At 36.6% G+C, this 13,762-nt stretch overlaps 1 pseudogene; it reads right to left on the bottom strand.

The window, feature by feature from the left end:
• LOC138805542 (prostaglandin-E(2) 9-reductase-like) overlaps positions 1-10,100 on the bottom strand; it is a 47,682-nt pseudogene extending 37,582 nt beyond the window's left edge.
• Positions 10,101-13,762: the final 3,662 nt, after the last annotated feature.

The following is a 13,762-nucleotide window of genomic DNA, read 5'->3' as shown; positions in this document are numbered from 1 at the left end:
GTCGTTCTATATGTTAAATTCAGGAAGAAGTATTTTTAACAATTTAAATGAACAAAGCATACAAAATTTCTGAGACTACTAAAAGAGTAAAAGTTCAGCTCACTACCATACATGAAAGGGAAAAGAGGTATCAACTTCTACAACAAATCAGGAAAATACAAACAGATACTGCAAACAGAAGACATGAAAAATGCTAGAAACAAGCACATATTTCACATATATTATCTCTTTCAATAATCTTCAGAATGTCAATTGTCTTACTTTATTAATTAAAAGACACAGAGTGACTGAATGGACCTCCAAAAGAAAACTACCAAAAATACAATCTTTCCCTGAAGAAAGGCAGAAGGTTGAAATGAGCTAGAGAAGAGAAATTTCAGGCTCTGGTAACTTTTCCAAATTGTTGCAAGCCTTAGGGATCAAGCTATCAAATGCTCTTGGTCTCAAAGTTGGAATATATACTTCTCCCAAGGGCTTAGAATCCTAGTTCCTTACATGCAACAAAAATATTAACAATAATGGAGCAATTCTTGTGAAAATGGATTACCTAATTCCCTTTCAAATATGATCCTATTCGTTTCTGTTTTAAAAAGCAGGTAAGCACAAGAGATATGCATTCCTTGTTTACCTTTGTTTATATTTGTCAAATATTAGTCTATAACCCAGAACATAAAAAAACTGTTAATGGTCTCTTGAACTCTACATTCTCTTCAGCAATGGAAAAACTTAAGTATGCACTCTTCCTTAGATATCAAATCTCTCTTCTCAAACACATCTTTATCTTCTGCACTGAGATGTCTACAGTTCAGAAACATAAAGCTAAATGTCTTAATGGCAATGTCAGTGGAAATTCCCTGAGAGCAAAATGTAATGTTTGGGTTCTGAACAAATATACCTTGAAAAAAAAGGAGAGACTTGAAACTAAAGAATATTCAGACAATATTTCTGCCTAACACCTAACACCTTGAAGATATCGAAAATTTCTGTTCAGACCTTCTAGGACTTCCATGTCTTCTAAAGGCAACTGGAATTCAAAAGCTTATCATAAAAGTAGACAATTTTTACAATTCTTAAATTGTACATTTGCCAATCTTAGAAATTCAAATGAAACAGATTTAATAATACAAAGCCAAAACATTCAAGTAGCTAAAGGAGAAATACATTCGAGATAAAATATATTGATACAGTAGAAGATTATAGGCATGAGGAATCACAAAAGACAGTGGGCATGAACAAAGTTGATATAGTTTTGATTGCAGTCTAATGTACATAGAAGTTAACAAAGCTACTACTGAAAAGGTTTTTATGTATGCAAGATAACTTAGCAATTGTTAAGGACAATGTTAGGTGTCTCTATGACATTGCATACACTTAAAATGTGACCATGTTCTTTTACACAAGGTTTAATTCACAATTTGCCCAAATGTTAATGAAATATTAGCTATCAAGGAGGCTAAAATGCTAAAACTCATGGTTCAATGCTAGTCTAGACAGAAAAGTCTGTGACATACTACCTCTAAAGAACCAGCAAAATTACTCTTTGGAAGCAAAACCGTCAAACTCTTGGGAGATAATTTGGGAGAATATTCTTGTATTCCAAAGAAAAGACAGGACAGTCATCAACCACATCAACTATAAAGTCATGATGACTATAGTTAGAGAAGGAACTTTTGCTTAGGTAAAATATACCCAAGATCAAATAAAATCATCGATAGAAATTTTGAGAAGCTACTACAACAAATATATCTGAATGGATGTACAAAACACTCTCGAGAATGTACATTAATGACAAGATGCAAACTTGCTCCTCCAGAAATACATATCCCTATGTCTCCAACACTCTTTGCTGTATACATTGACAAACTCTTCTCCTAAGGAATGCTATTTCCCCACTCATTTAATGTTGGTTGGTTTGTAAACTGCATTGTCTATTAGAGCTTGGCAAAGAATTATGTGCTAATGCTGATCTAAGGCATGAAACAGTTTGGCAATTCTCTTCTCACCTCCTTTGGATAGTATTATATGAGAAAAATCTTTGGTCTAGTTGTCTAGTGAATGACAAACAACATGGAGAATTGCTGAGAGCTACTATGCAATAACCAATCAGCATCCTGATACATTTGTCCAATAAATATTAGAGAATTTAATGTAAATACAGGAGAGGTTCCAACTTACAAAGGACTTCATTTGGCTAAGGCCAAACAAATTTTCCAACAATGCATTCTCCACCTAAATGGATGTACTCTGTATTCAACCTGTTTGCTCAGAGGTGGATCATATTGCAACATGTATAGGTAGAAAAATTTCTCATATTAGAGTAGTTATAGAGCACCTGGTTGATTAAATTCTCTGTATTCTTTCCAGCCCTAAGTCTCTCAAACTGTGCTGTCTCTCCCATTATATACACAGAAATAGGATGTCCAAGAACACCGTAAATCATGTATGTACAGGAAATTCTAGGGAAAATAATTTGTCCCCAAGAATGGTGCTAAGAAGTTCCAAGATAACACCCAAATGAAGAATACTATGACCACAGCACATCATCCCATCACCTGTGCATTCTATGCAGGAGACCTAATGCCCACAGTACCCCCCTTTTCACCTGTATGATCTCTTTTATCTCTTTTTCTATGAAACTATGAGTAAGGGTCACAACCCCACATTGCAGCTGGTAGTGAAGGGCAATCTGAGCTGGACTGCGATTGTGCTTTTTTGCCACAGCACCAAGAACTGGGTCCTTCAGGAGAAATGCGGTATTGGAGTCTACCCTGGAAGGAAAGACAGAAATGCTGAACTGCAGACAGAGTATTCTATTTGTTTGCAGAGCTCCAATATACTTGAGGATGCCTTCTCTAGACCAAGTCATCAAATGCAATCTCTTGAACCATCAGCATCGCTCGTATGAGGGACCATGTCAGAAATGCAATTCTCCCCAGTTCCTAAACCAGTTCAAAATCAATTCCAGAAAACTGAGCACAGTAGAGCTCAAAATATTTGATTCAGAGTAGTGTTTTGGGTAAACATTTTATTGGATTAACATTGTTTTGCTTGTTGAGTTCCAGAGCACTACCAGGACAATGTCCTTGGACTTGGAGAAATCCAACAGTTTGCTCTGGTTGAGATAAGGATGACCTTCCACCTGTAGATGGATATGACAGGAATTATATGCAAATTTTATGCACTGATCAAGAAGAAAAATTAAGAGTAAGCAAACCTCAATAAAAATGTGTTATATTTGATTTGAATTGAAATGATCTAAATAATGTAATGTTTACTTTCTAACAAATAAATTTCACATATCTGTTACCTGGATTGCTCTAAAAAAAGTAATCTTCCTAAAGTAGACCACATTATATGCTGAATACCATTTACAGGGCAAAGAGGCATGACAAACTCTATTTCTGGGGCACAAAGGACTTATCTGAAATGTGGACCTGGTATTTGAACAGAAATCACTAATTTGGTCAGTCACTCATGGGGGAAAACCTATAGGACAAAAGAACCATTTTGGCAGGCATTCTGCTAGAGACACTGGTCAGAGTTTTGTTTTTTATTTTTCAAAGTGTTTTTCATGAAATTGAGTGCCAGTGGCTAATGCTTATAAACCTATCACTACTCAGGAGGCTGAGACATGAGAATTGAGGTTCTGAGTCAGCCCAAACAGATCATCCTTCAAGACTCTTATCTCTAATTAACCAGCAAAAGTCTGGATGAGGAGGCATAGTTTAGGTGGCAGAGCATCAAACTTCGGCCACAAAACTAAGAGAGTGAGTGAGTCCCTGAGAGTAAGCCATAGTTCTGTCCCATAAAGAATTATATGCACTCAATGGAATAAAAATGCATTAGTTGAATGGAATAGACCTAAAGAAAGAAGGTAAGATAAATAAAAAGTATTCTGCATTTGATAGAGACTGTTCCTTTAACTCCTTTCTTAGAACACTACAAACTGAAAGGCAAGTATCAAGATATGCTCTGTCTTATGGAAATTGTTATAGTTTATTCTGATATGTTGAGTAAGTTTTGCTTTTAGTTAAATATCTGCTAAGGAAAGTAAACACAGAAGTTAAAACAAAAGAAATTTTTCATAAATCCTGTGGGCTCTAATTCTTACAGAGATTATGAATGAATATTAAACTACTAGGTGAAATTGTCAAAGGGCCTCCTTTATTGACAATGGTCAACATCTAGAAAACCAGTAATCGTCAATCAGGAAACTACATCTAGGTGGGTCTGTTAATGAACAGATCAAATCAGAGGAAAATTTGAGTACAGACTGGATTTAAATGATGCAAATGAATTGTCATTAATTTTTAGAATACAGTCACAGAAATTTAACTATGTAAGAACGTATTTTCATTCCAAGAAGTCATCTGCTCAAGTCTCTAAAGGAGAATGTCCAGGTCTACAATGTTATTAAAGAGAACCAGCAAAACTACTACAAATGTGGATGACGATCTACCTGCATTAATAAGGACAATGTGGCCATGTGTTGAATAACTGGCATGAAATTTGGAAAATATGAATATTCCAAGTGCTTGATAAACTTCATGACAAAAGTCTTGATAAAACTTGTAATGAAACTGCCTTCACATTCATGTTGGGAAATCATAGGATTATGTCACTGTCCACAAATTTAAACAGTATGACCAGCTTTGTGTTCAAAACACTTTTACTTCACAGCTGTAAGGACTTTAAGCTGTTGAAGACAGTAATATAGAATCTCAAACCAGGCACAGACTAGATGTGATTTTAAAAAACAAAGCAGAATAGAAGAGTTGACTTAGAGGTTTTCAGGTATTGAGTCAGCTCTGTGTTTTACTCTAAGTTTCCATGTATGGATTTCACTAAGATCCCCACCAACAGATATTTGATCTGTGTGATCATTTTGGCAGCCCCCACTTTACTCTCCATGTACCTATGTCGCGAACCAAGAATCCTGAAGCCAGACACAACAGCACAAAGTACCAAAGCATCCACTCCACAGGCCCTTCATATGGATCTCCACATTTCCTACCTTCTCCCACTGCTCCAAGTTGGTGATTTTATGGGACTTCCGTGTTTTTTATACATGACACTATTGTCAATCTAATCTCACAAACATTCATAAGCCAACAATACGTACTTTGCCTCTGACGTATAATGATTGCAGCCCACCTTGATGACATTTACATCCTCCAGATTCTTCCATTCACTGTATACTATGAACCTCTCACTAGGCACAGACACAGTTGGCCATCCGCCCTATCCTTGGAGACAATTAGAATCTTCCATTCCACAAAAATAAGTTAAACAGGGGAGAAGGTAAAAGTAATAGCTGGCAGAAACACAGCAACAAGTCAGTGAATAAGAGACAAAGAAGAGGAAGCAGGAACTCACCTGGTTGCAGACAGGCTTGTACTTGAGCCCTGGTTTGTTCAGGATCCTCTCCAGTTGCCTGTGATTAAAGTTGGACACACCAATGGACTTGGTCAATCCTGCATCCTTTCAATTCTCCATGGCCTAAAAAGGAAGAAGTTCTGCCGATCCATCTGTACCATTGGTTGAATCAATATAAATGCAAAATGGAGCTGATGAAGGAAACACTATCAGTAAACAATGAACTGACTACATATGACTGTTGGTAGAGAAATGGTCAAGACATTTGGAGAATATATTCACATACAAAGAAAGAATTTTGTGTGCTTCTTGGAGAAATACAGACATCAGCTGCAATGCTTGGTAAGAAATGTATGCATTATCCTGCCCATGTAATTGTAGCCCCTCTGTACAGTATGTTCTCAAATAAAATGAAATAATATTAAAAAAAAAAGAAATACAGACATCACTGCATAAGGAAGCAAGAGATCACTCTTCTTGTCATCAATTCTGTTCAGACATTCATGTCTTTTACATTCCACTAATGCTTTCTCCCCTATCACTCCTGCAAAACACCATTGTAAATGTCATGAGTTTCTAGATTTCAAGGGTACAGATTCCATTCTTGGAGTTGGAGACATGACCTGACTCTCTAGGCATCCTCTCAAGTCTATTCTTCAAATATTCACCTCCCATGTGTCACAGAGATCCACTGTGTCAAATATCAATTTTCCATGCTCATCTTTCAGAAAGACTTCGTCTCCAGGCTGCAATAGAAGCAGACATTACAGCAACCTCAACAAGCACTGTCATCCTACCCAGAGCCGTGGTCCTTTCTACACTTCAGGAATGAAACAGTAAATGAGCATTAATGAAGAACTCCTCCACTTAGTTATGCTTACAAAGATGCTTGAATGAGAGTAATAAGGAATGTCTTTAAGAGTCTAGGTAGTTGTAATCCCCTATCAATTATTATTATTAAATATTTGTTTCACATCCCAAAGAGATCTCCCTAGGACTTGTGTTACTTCTCTGCTTCACTTTCTCTAGGCAAAAACTTCTCTCTCACTGGGAAAGTCAACAATTACTTGGCCTTGATCTTCCACAACAATGGATTTCAATCTTGATTCAGGATAATCAGTATTCTTTAGAGATTTGAATACATGTGAGTCCAAGGCAAATTAGTGAAGCAAAAAATGGTTAACCAAAAGTTGTCAGAGAGAATGATTCTAATACTGAAAGATGCAATCAAGATATCAGAGGGTAAGGGTCAGGACATATGAACTATCCAAATATTATTTGCCATTGCGGGCAACGTTGGGATAAAACACAAGCAAGCGTCCAGTAATAAAAATGTAAGGGATGGAGAAACAGAAATAGATGAGGGCTCAGAAGGTGGCTTAGTGGTAGAGTGCTTGCCTTGCTTGCAAGAGGCCCTGGGTTCCATTCCTCAGTGCCACATGAGCAGAAAAAGCCAGAAGTGGCACTGTGGCTCAAATGGTAGAGCACTAACATTGAGATGAAGGACTGAGGGACAGCACCCAGGCCCAGAATTCAGACTCCATGACCGACAAGAAAAAAGAAATAGCTGAAGACTAAATCTAAATCTAGCCATTCATTCACCTGTCCATTTACATAATTCAATAAACTCATATGAAATATCCTGGGTCATTCTATCAATTTTTAACTAAAGCTTACATAAATTGATGATCAAAGCTTCTTCTCAATCATTTATGGAAATAATTATCGTGAACATATGAAGTTATATGCTTCAGTTAGATGATGCAAATAGCCTACCTTCAATGAAGTTGGTAAATGAATAAGGTAGAGATCCACATAATCCAACTGTAGTTTCTTCAGTGATCTTTCCAGACAAGGCCGGACTAGCTCTGGTCGATTGAATGTGCACCAGAGCTGCAAATGTTAAAAAATACAAATTGTGCTAGATTGATGGTTTACCTCAATTGAGAAATCTGATTCACCAAATTCAGAGAAGTTTTATACTAGGAAGATACTGATGGCCATGGGGGAAAATTAATGCCTTCATTCTTAGGGTTCCGGGACCTGTCAGGGCCATGTCATTGTTAAAATAATTTGCTGGACAATAGAAGGAAATTACTTGAGATAGCATTTTGGTCAAATAATAAAATTATCCAAACTATGAATCCTATTCCAAAGAGATTGCAGAATTACTATTCCTCTAAACATCTCATCTCTTCAAATCAGTGGAGACATATCCACATACCTTTATTTCCATCAGTGAAGGGAAAGATATTTGAATATTTTAAAATGTACTGGGCAAAAAAAAACACTTTAGCAATGTTTTGTTTAATACTCAGCAAATACTCATACTGATCTCTCCCAAGAATAAAGGTAAGATTTAATATTCCAAATAGTAAAAATAATGTTTTAGAAAGTTACTCTGGGCATGAAGAACACTGTGATTTGACCATAGATCTGAGTGGTCGCATAGCACCTGTTAAAACAATGATTCAAGTTGAGACTTTGAATGTTAAAGTGTCTGTCAACCTATCAATTCATAGAGAGTAAGGTAGTAATTATTTCACTCTGTTTTTAATACTAAGTCTAACATGTAAAAAGTATGTGAATAAGTAGTAGCACCAAGAACAATTCTTCCAACTACTGCTCCAATCATGTAATTCTTCCCCAAATCACATTTCAATAAATTCACATCTACCTATTGTAGGCAGCATACCTTTGAGGTGAGGAATATGTCTTCTCTCTTCACAGTGCCCTCTTCAATCTTGCTTCGAATGGCCTGCCCTACCTCCTCTTCCACTTCGTACACATACGTAGTGTCAATGTGCCAGTAGCCAGAATCTATAGCTATTTTGGTGGCCTCAAGTACCTTACTTCTAGGAATCTAGATCAACAAGGAAAAGAAAAGCAGAAGTTGGAGGTAAATGTTGTGAGGTAGCCCATTGGAAGCAAACTAGATAATTAACACGATTAGAAAACACTTAGTATTCCAGTGTTATCTTCAGATCACTTAAGCATGTAACAGGGTAACACCTCTGTGAATTTAAATCCCATCTTTACTGTAAGACAAAGGGTTATCCAAACAGTAATTGTGATGGTCACAGAAATAATCACCTTTCCATGAACTTATTTTCATCTGTGTTGGACTTAATGCTGCACTTGGAGGAATCAAGCCAAATCTGTTTTTCTGTGGTAGTCTCTACTTAATAATAGAATTTGTTTTTTTCTCTGAACTTCAAACACAGCGAAGGCTAATTAATCAGTAACATTGGAAGATTCCAGAAGCTCTTATTCCAATGAATTCCTAGAATGATTTAGAAAGATTTACAGGACTCAGGATGTAGATAGCACCACCCTGTGGTTTACATAATGATAATACAACATAGAAGTAACACAGGAAAAATGTGCATAGAAGAAATACAGAAGGTATATGATCCATGCTTAGTTGAGTTCTCATAGGAAAGACATAGAACATAATCTTGAGCACTGAATTTTGACAATACATGGCACACGTCTACAATGAAAGTAAAAGTCATTTCAAACTATATTTTTTTGCTAGTGCTATTTACCTAGTGCCCCTGTCTCTGTTAGGACACCCCAAAATTCCAATTCTTAACTCCCCCTCTGGTTATACAAACAGTAAAAACGCATACCACCCTTACATGTCACAAAACAGTAAAATACCAAATTTCCCAGGTGCTATTCAGGGACAGTGTTCTTGAGATACAGTATAAAAGTTTTGTTAACATTTTCATGCATAGTCATTTTCTCTGTAAAATTGAACAAAGTTCTGGGAGAAAAACAATATATGCTCAAAGGTCATAGAGTTATAAATAAGTACTTAACTCCATTGTGTAAAAGATAATTGGTGTAGCCATCAACCCTGAAAACTAAAGCTCTTTGATTTAGAGAGGGCATGGTTGGACTTAGTGCCTCCTCTACCAAATGTGGGTCACAATTTTAAAGTTCATTCAGTACATGATTTCTTAAAAGGCAAACCAAAACACAGATTTTTTAACATTTATTTAAAAAATTTCAGAAACTTTTCAAGCTCAAAACTTTTCTTGCTCCTACACTCCTGATCTAATACTTGTTTATTAGGTGTAACAGCACCTGGAGATTCACCAGAGATGAGTATGTGGTGGTGTCCTGCAGTCTTCCCTACCTTTATGCCTGAAAAATTAACAAAGTCCAGGCAGAAGAATCAAAGTGGATTGATCTTAGGAAACAAGTTAACTTTTATCACCTTGATTTCTCTGGATCTCCACAAGAAAGCAAGACTTTCTATTGTAGGAAATAAGCAAAAACAAAACAAAAACAAAAAACAGAAAACAATTCTAGTGCTATGGGTATCTTTCCAGGCATCAAAGCTGATACACAGCTTAAGCCTGCTAATTTTTGTTCTTTTTTCCCCACCAAGCTATGAAATCAATGACCAATTAGTACAAAGCACAATGCTCAGAATAAACAGGTTATGACATGATCACACTCTTACAATGTTCTCTCTTGCACATGAGAAACACTACCTTGGGAAAACTGAGCACTGGTTGACCACCCCAGAGTCATACTAGAAATATGTGACTTTGCAATCCACATTGTCCTCAGGTCCTTCTATATCTATTTTTCTTTTCAACCTTCAAACTGATCAGCATTCTTGTTACCTCTTTGGGTACATAGGTACTGAAACCCAGTTGTGGGATCGCATGGCCATCATTTAGTCCAACATGCTGATACTTCGAATTCATTGCTGTTGCTCCTCTGCCTGGACAGAGACTGTTCTTTTTGACCTCATGGATACAAATATAACAGGAAATTATGAGTCCTCGTGTCTCTACAATATATAATGATGAGTGAAGAAATAGAATTAAAGCTACAGTCTACATTACAAAGAGAACTAAAACAAGCTCACTCTTTTTATAATAAACTATTGTACAGTGACATAGAAACTATTGGTTTTAAGTATGTTTTTTTTCTCCTTAGAATTTTCCATGTATTATAGTGAGTTACTATAATAGATTAATGGGATCATTTCTGAAAATTTGTTGAAGTGGAAACCGTTAGATTCACACTTTTCTTCTTATTTAAAATTTTGTGAAAAAAATAAAGCCCCTCGGAAATTACATCTTGTTTAGAACAATAAAGACATTACTCATACAGCAATAGAGAAAAGCCACTAAAAACATCTTTAGTTTGGACTTTTTAACCAGAATTTCTTTAAAAAGAATGAAGTCAAGCACCAGTTTTTTCCATCCTAGACAGCCTTCACTGTACTATGCCAGGGGAAATTTCTGCATTTGAGTCCAAATCTGCTTTAGGCTTCTAGACCTGTGATGCATTTCCATCAGCTTGTCTGGTGACAACTCTGCAACCCTACTCCCTTTCTTTCCTTCCCAAGACACCCACAGGCTTTAGGTCCAAGACATTCAACTAGAGACTCAGACATATTGTTTCAGGTCTAAATAGATTGAGAGACAGGGCTAGTGATGAGCTTAAAGATCCAGACTGAAAATATTCAAATCACCAGAAAGCACTGGCAGGCAGTGTCAATATTCAAATATAATCCAGGTAAAGTCAGGATATGTTATAATTTAAGTTTCTATTTCATGGGAGGAGATTGGCCAAAACAATACATAACAAAACAGAACAGTAATGGATATCATGTGAGGTGGCCTAACAGGATTCCTGGGAGGGTCACCTGCATTATAGTCTTCCTCACTTCCTCATCTTTGTATGCTATGATTGACTGTGACCAATATACCTAAACTTTCTAAGACTTACTGTTTTTTTTAATCTGTGGAATTAAGATAATAAATGTACTACATGATAGGCCTCAGGGAAGACTAAATGGGGTAATTGGAGAAAGAATGCTGAGTTCTCAATGAAAGACATCATTACTCCTATATTTTTTCATCACTTTAATTGCATTATAAAGTCACTGAGGGCAAAAATTACTTGCTTATCATAGATTTATTATTATCATCACATTTCTTATAATTAAAGTCGATTATAAAGACATTGAAGACAAGAAATATGGGTAGGTAGTTCATGCCATAAGTGTTTAGTGAGTTAAATTTTGAGTTTTGATGGAAACAAACTTGAAATGATCATATCTATATTTTTCATGAAAGTAATTCATCTCTTATCTTGTGTTCATAGCTCTGCATGCTTGCTTGCATACAAACTTTAAAATATTTTTATACCTTTTTTTCTCTTTGTCAGTGATGAGGTTTGAACTTGGCTTGGGCACTGTCCCGCAGCTGTTCAGCTCAAGGCTAGTGCTCTACTACATGAGCCACACTGTCATTTCTGTTTTTTGAGTTGTTAATAGGACATAAGCATCTCACAGGGACTTTTCTGCCCTGGCGGGCTTTGAACCAGATCTCAGATCTCAGCCTCCTGAGTAGCTAGGGTTACAGGCATAAGTCAAAGGTGCCCAGAAGATATCTGATTTTTATCACAACGTAACATGTGATGATTCGAGGTTTAAGCTGGAAATTTATTACAAAATAAAATGTAATAAAGCAAATTCCCCCCCCCCCAAACCTCTGTTTTTAACTGTTTACTCAGTGCCACAAACCCCACTTGGTACCAATTAGTCTTATTCATTATTCTCACACATTAATAAACTCAGCTTTTCCCACCTGTAAAATCTGAATTTGGACTTTGATATTTCTAAATTCACTGGGTTATTATTCTCATGTTGGACACTCTACTTTCAGCAGAGAGCTTACTGTTTTCGGAATTTTGATTTAGTCCCATCATTAAACTTTTCTTATAGTATTCTACTTAACTTGGATATGATGTACCCGAGTCTTCATTTGAACACTTGGCCATGGATAAGGAGCCTTTGCTCCACTCACATGACAACTCAAATTCAATCAATTATCCAAACAGTCTTCAATAATAATCTCTTTTGCCTCTTCAGAGACTTGGTGTTTAAGAAAAACATGAAACTCAGTTAAAATCACTGAGTAAGTGACAACATCAAATAACAGTAGATATAAAATATTTCAGCAGATACCCAAGATTAATACAAGAATATCATAAGCCTGAAGAGGCTAATCAAAAATTAACAGAGGAATTGTGTGAGTGAGTTGAGAAATGGCAAAGATTAATAGAGGCATTCATGGAATCCACAAAAAGACAGCTGTAGGAATACATGGAGGCCACAAATGGAATGCTGAATGACGTCTAACAGAAGGAAAGGAACTCCAATGAAACCATAACCAATCAACTAAGGAATCTGAGAATGAACACTGAAAACCAAATTAAGGAAGTAAAGAAGTCCATACAAATCCTAAAAAAAAGCTTCCACAAAGAATTTGAAACCATCAAGTCTGACCAATTAAAAAGAAAGGAAATAAAAAACAAAATAGAAAGTCTTGATAGGTTGGACCATGCAGAAGATCGAATCTCTGGGATTGAAGACAGCCTAGATATTATACAGAAAGAACAGACAACTATTCAAGACAAATCCAAGAAATACGATAGATCTATTCAACATGTAGAAGACACCATCCGACAGCCTAATTTGAGACTATTGGGTGTAGAGGAGCACCTAGAGACAGAAATTAATGGTCTAGGAATTTTATTTAATAGGATAGTAGCAGAGAACTTCCCAAACATGCAAAAAGATAGTCCTGTGCAGATATAAGAATCCTTTAGAGACCCAAATAGACCAGACCAGGACAGGGCATCCCACCGTCACATTGTAATCTGAACTGGATCAATTCAGACTAAGGAAAGGATCCTTAAAGCTTTCAAGGAGGAAAGATGAATCACCTATAAAGAGAAACCAGGAGCTGGGAAGGTGGCTCAGTGGTAGAGTGCTTACCTTGCATGCACAAGGCCCTGGGTTCAATTCCTCAGCACCACATAAGCAAAAAGAAAAAGGCAGAAGTGGCACTGTGGTTCAAGTGGTAGAGTGCTAGCCTTGAGCTGAAAAGCTGAGGGACAGTGCCCAGGCTCAGAATTCAGGCCCCATGACCGGACCCAAAAATAAATAAATAAATATATAACTAACTAAATAAATAAATAAGAGAAACCAATCAGAATAACTTCAGATTTCTCAGCAGAGACAATTAAAGCAAGAGGGGCCTAGAATGATGTATGCCATGCCCTAAAGACAAACAACTATCAACCAAAAATACTGTACCCAGCTAAACTGTCCTTCATAATAGGTCAAATAAAAACCTTCTACAGCAAAGAATTATCTCCACCAAACCAGCCCTACAAAAGACACTTAAAGATGTCCTACACATAGCAAACCAAGAGAATAATAAAGGTCAAGCAAACAAACAAACAGCTCCCAAACAGAACATCTAAGAATCATAGGAAGAACCAGGTTGGCACAGCCCCATGAAGGTGGATAACATGGCAGGAACTACCAAACACCTCTCAGGCTTAA

The sequence above is a fragment of the Dipodomys merriami genome, unplaced genomic scaffold, assembly GCF_024711535.1.
Source record: "Dipodomys merriami isolate MVZ:Mamm:240054 unplaced genomic scaffold, mDipMer1.0.p SCAF_4, whole genome shotgun sequence".
NCBI classification, from domain to species: Eukaryota; Metazoa; Chordata; class Mammalia; order Rodentia; family Heteromyidae; genus Dipodomys; species Dipodomys merriami.
This window is presented reverse-complemented; position numbering and strand designations above follow the sequence as displayed.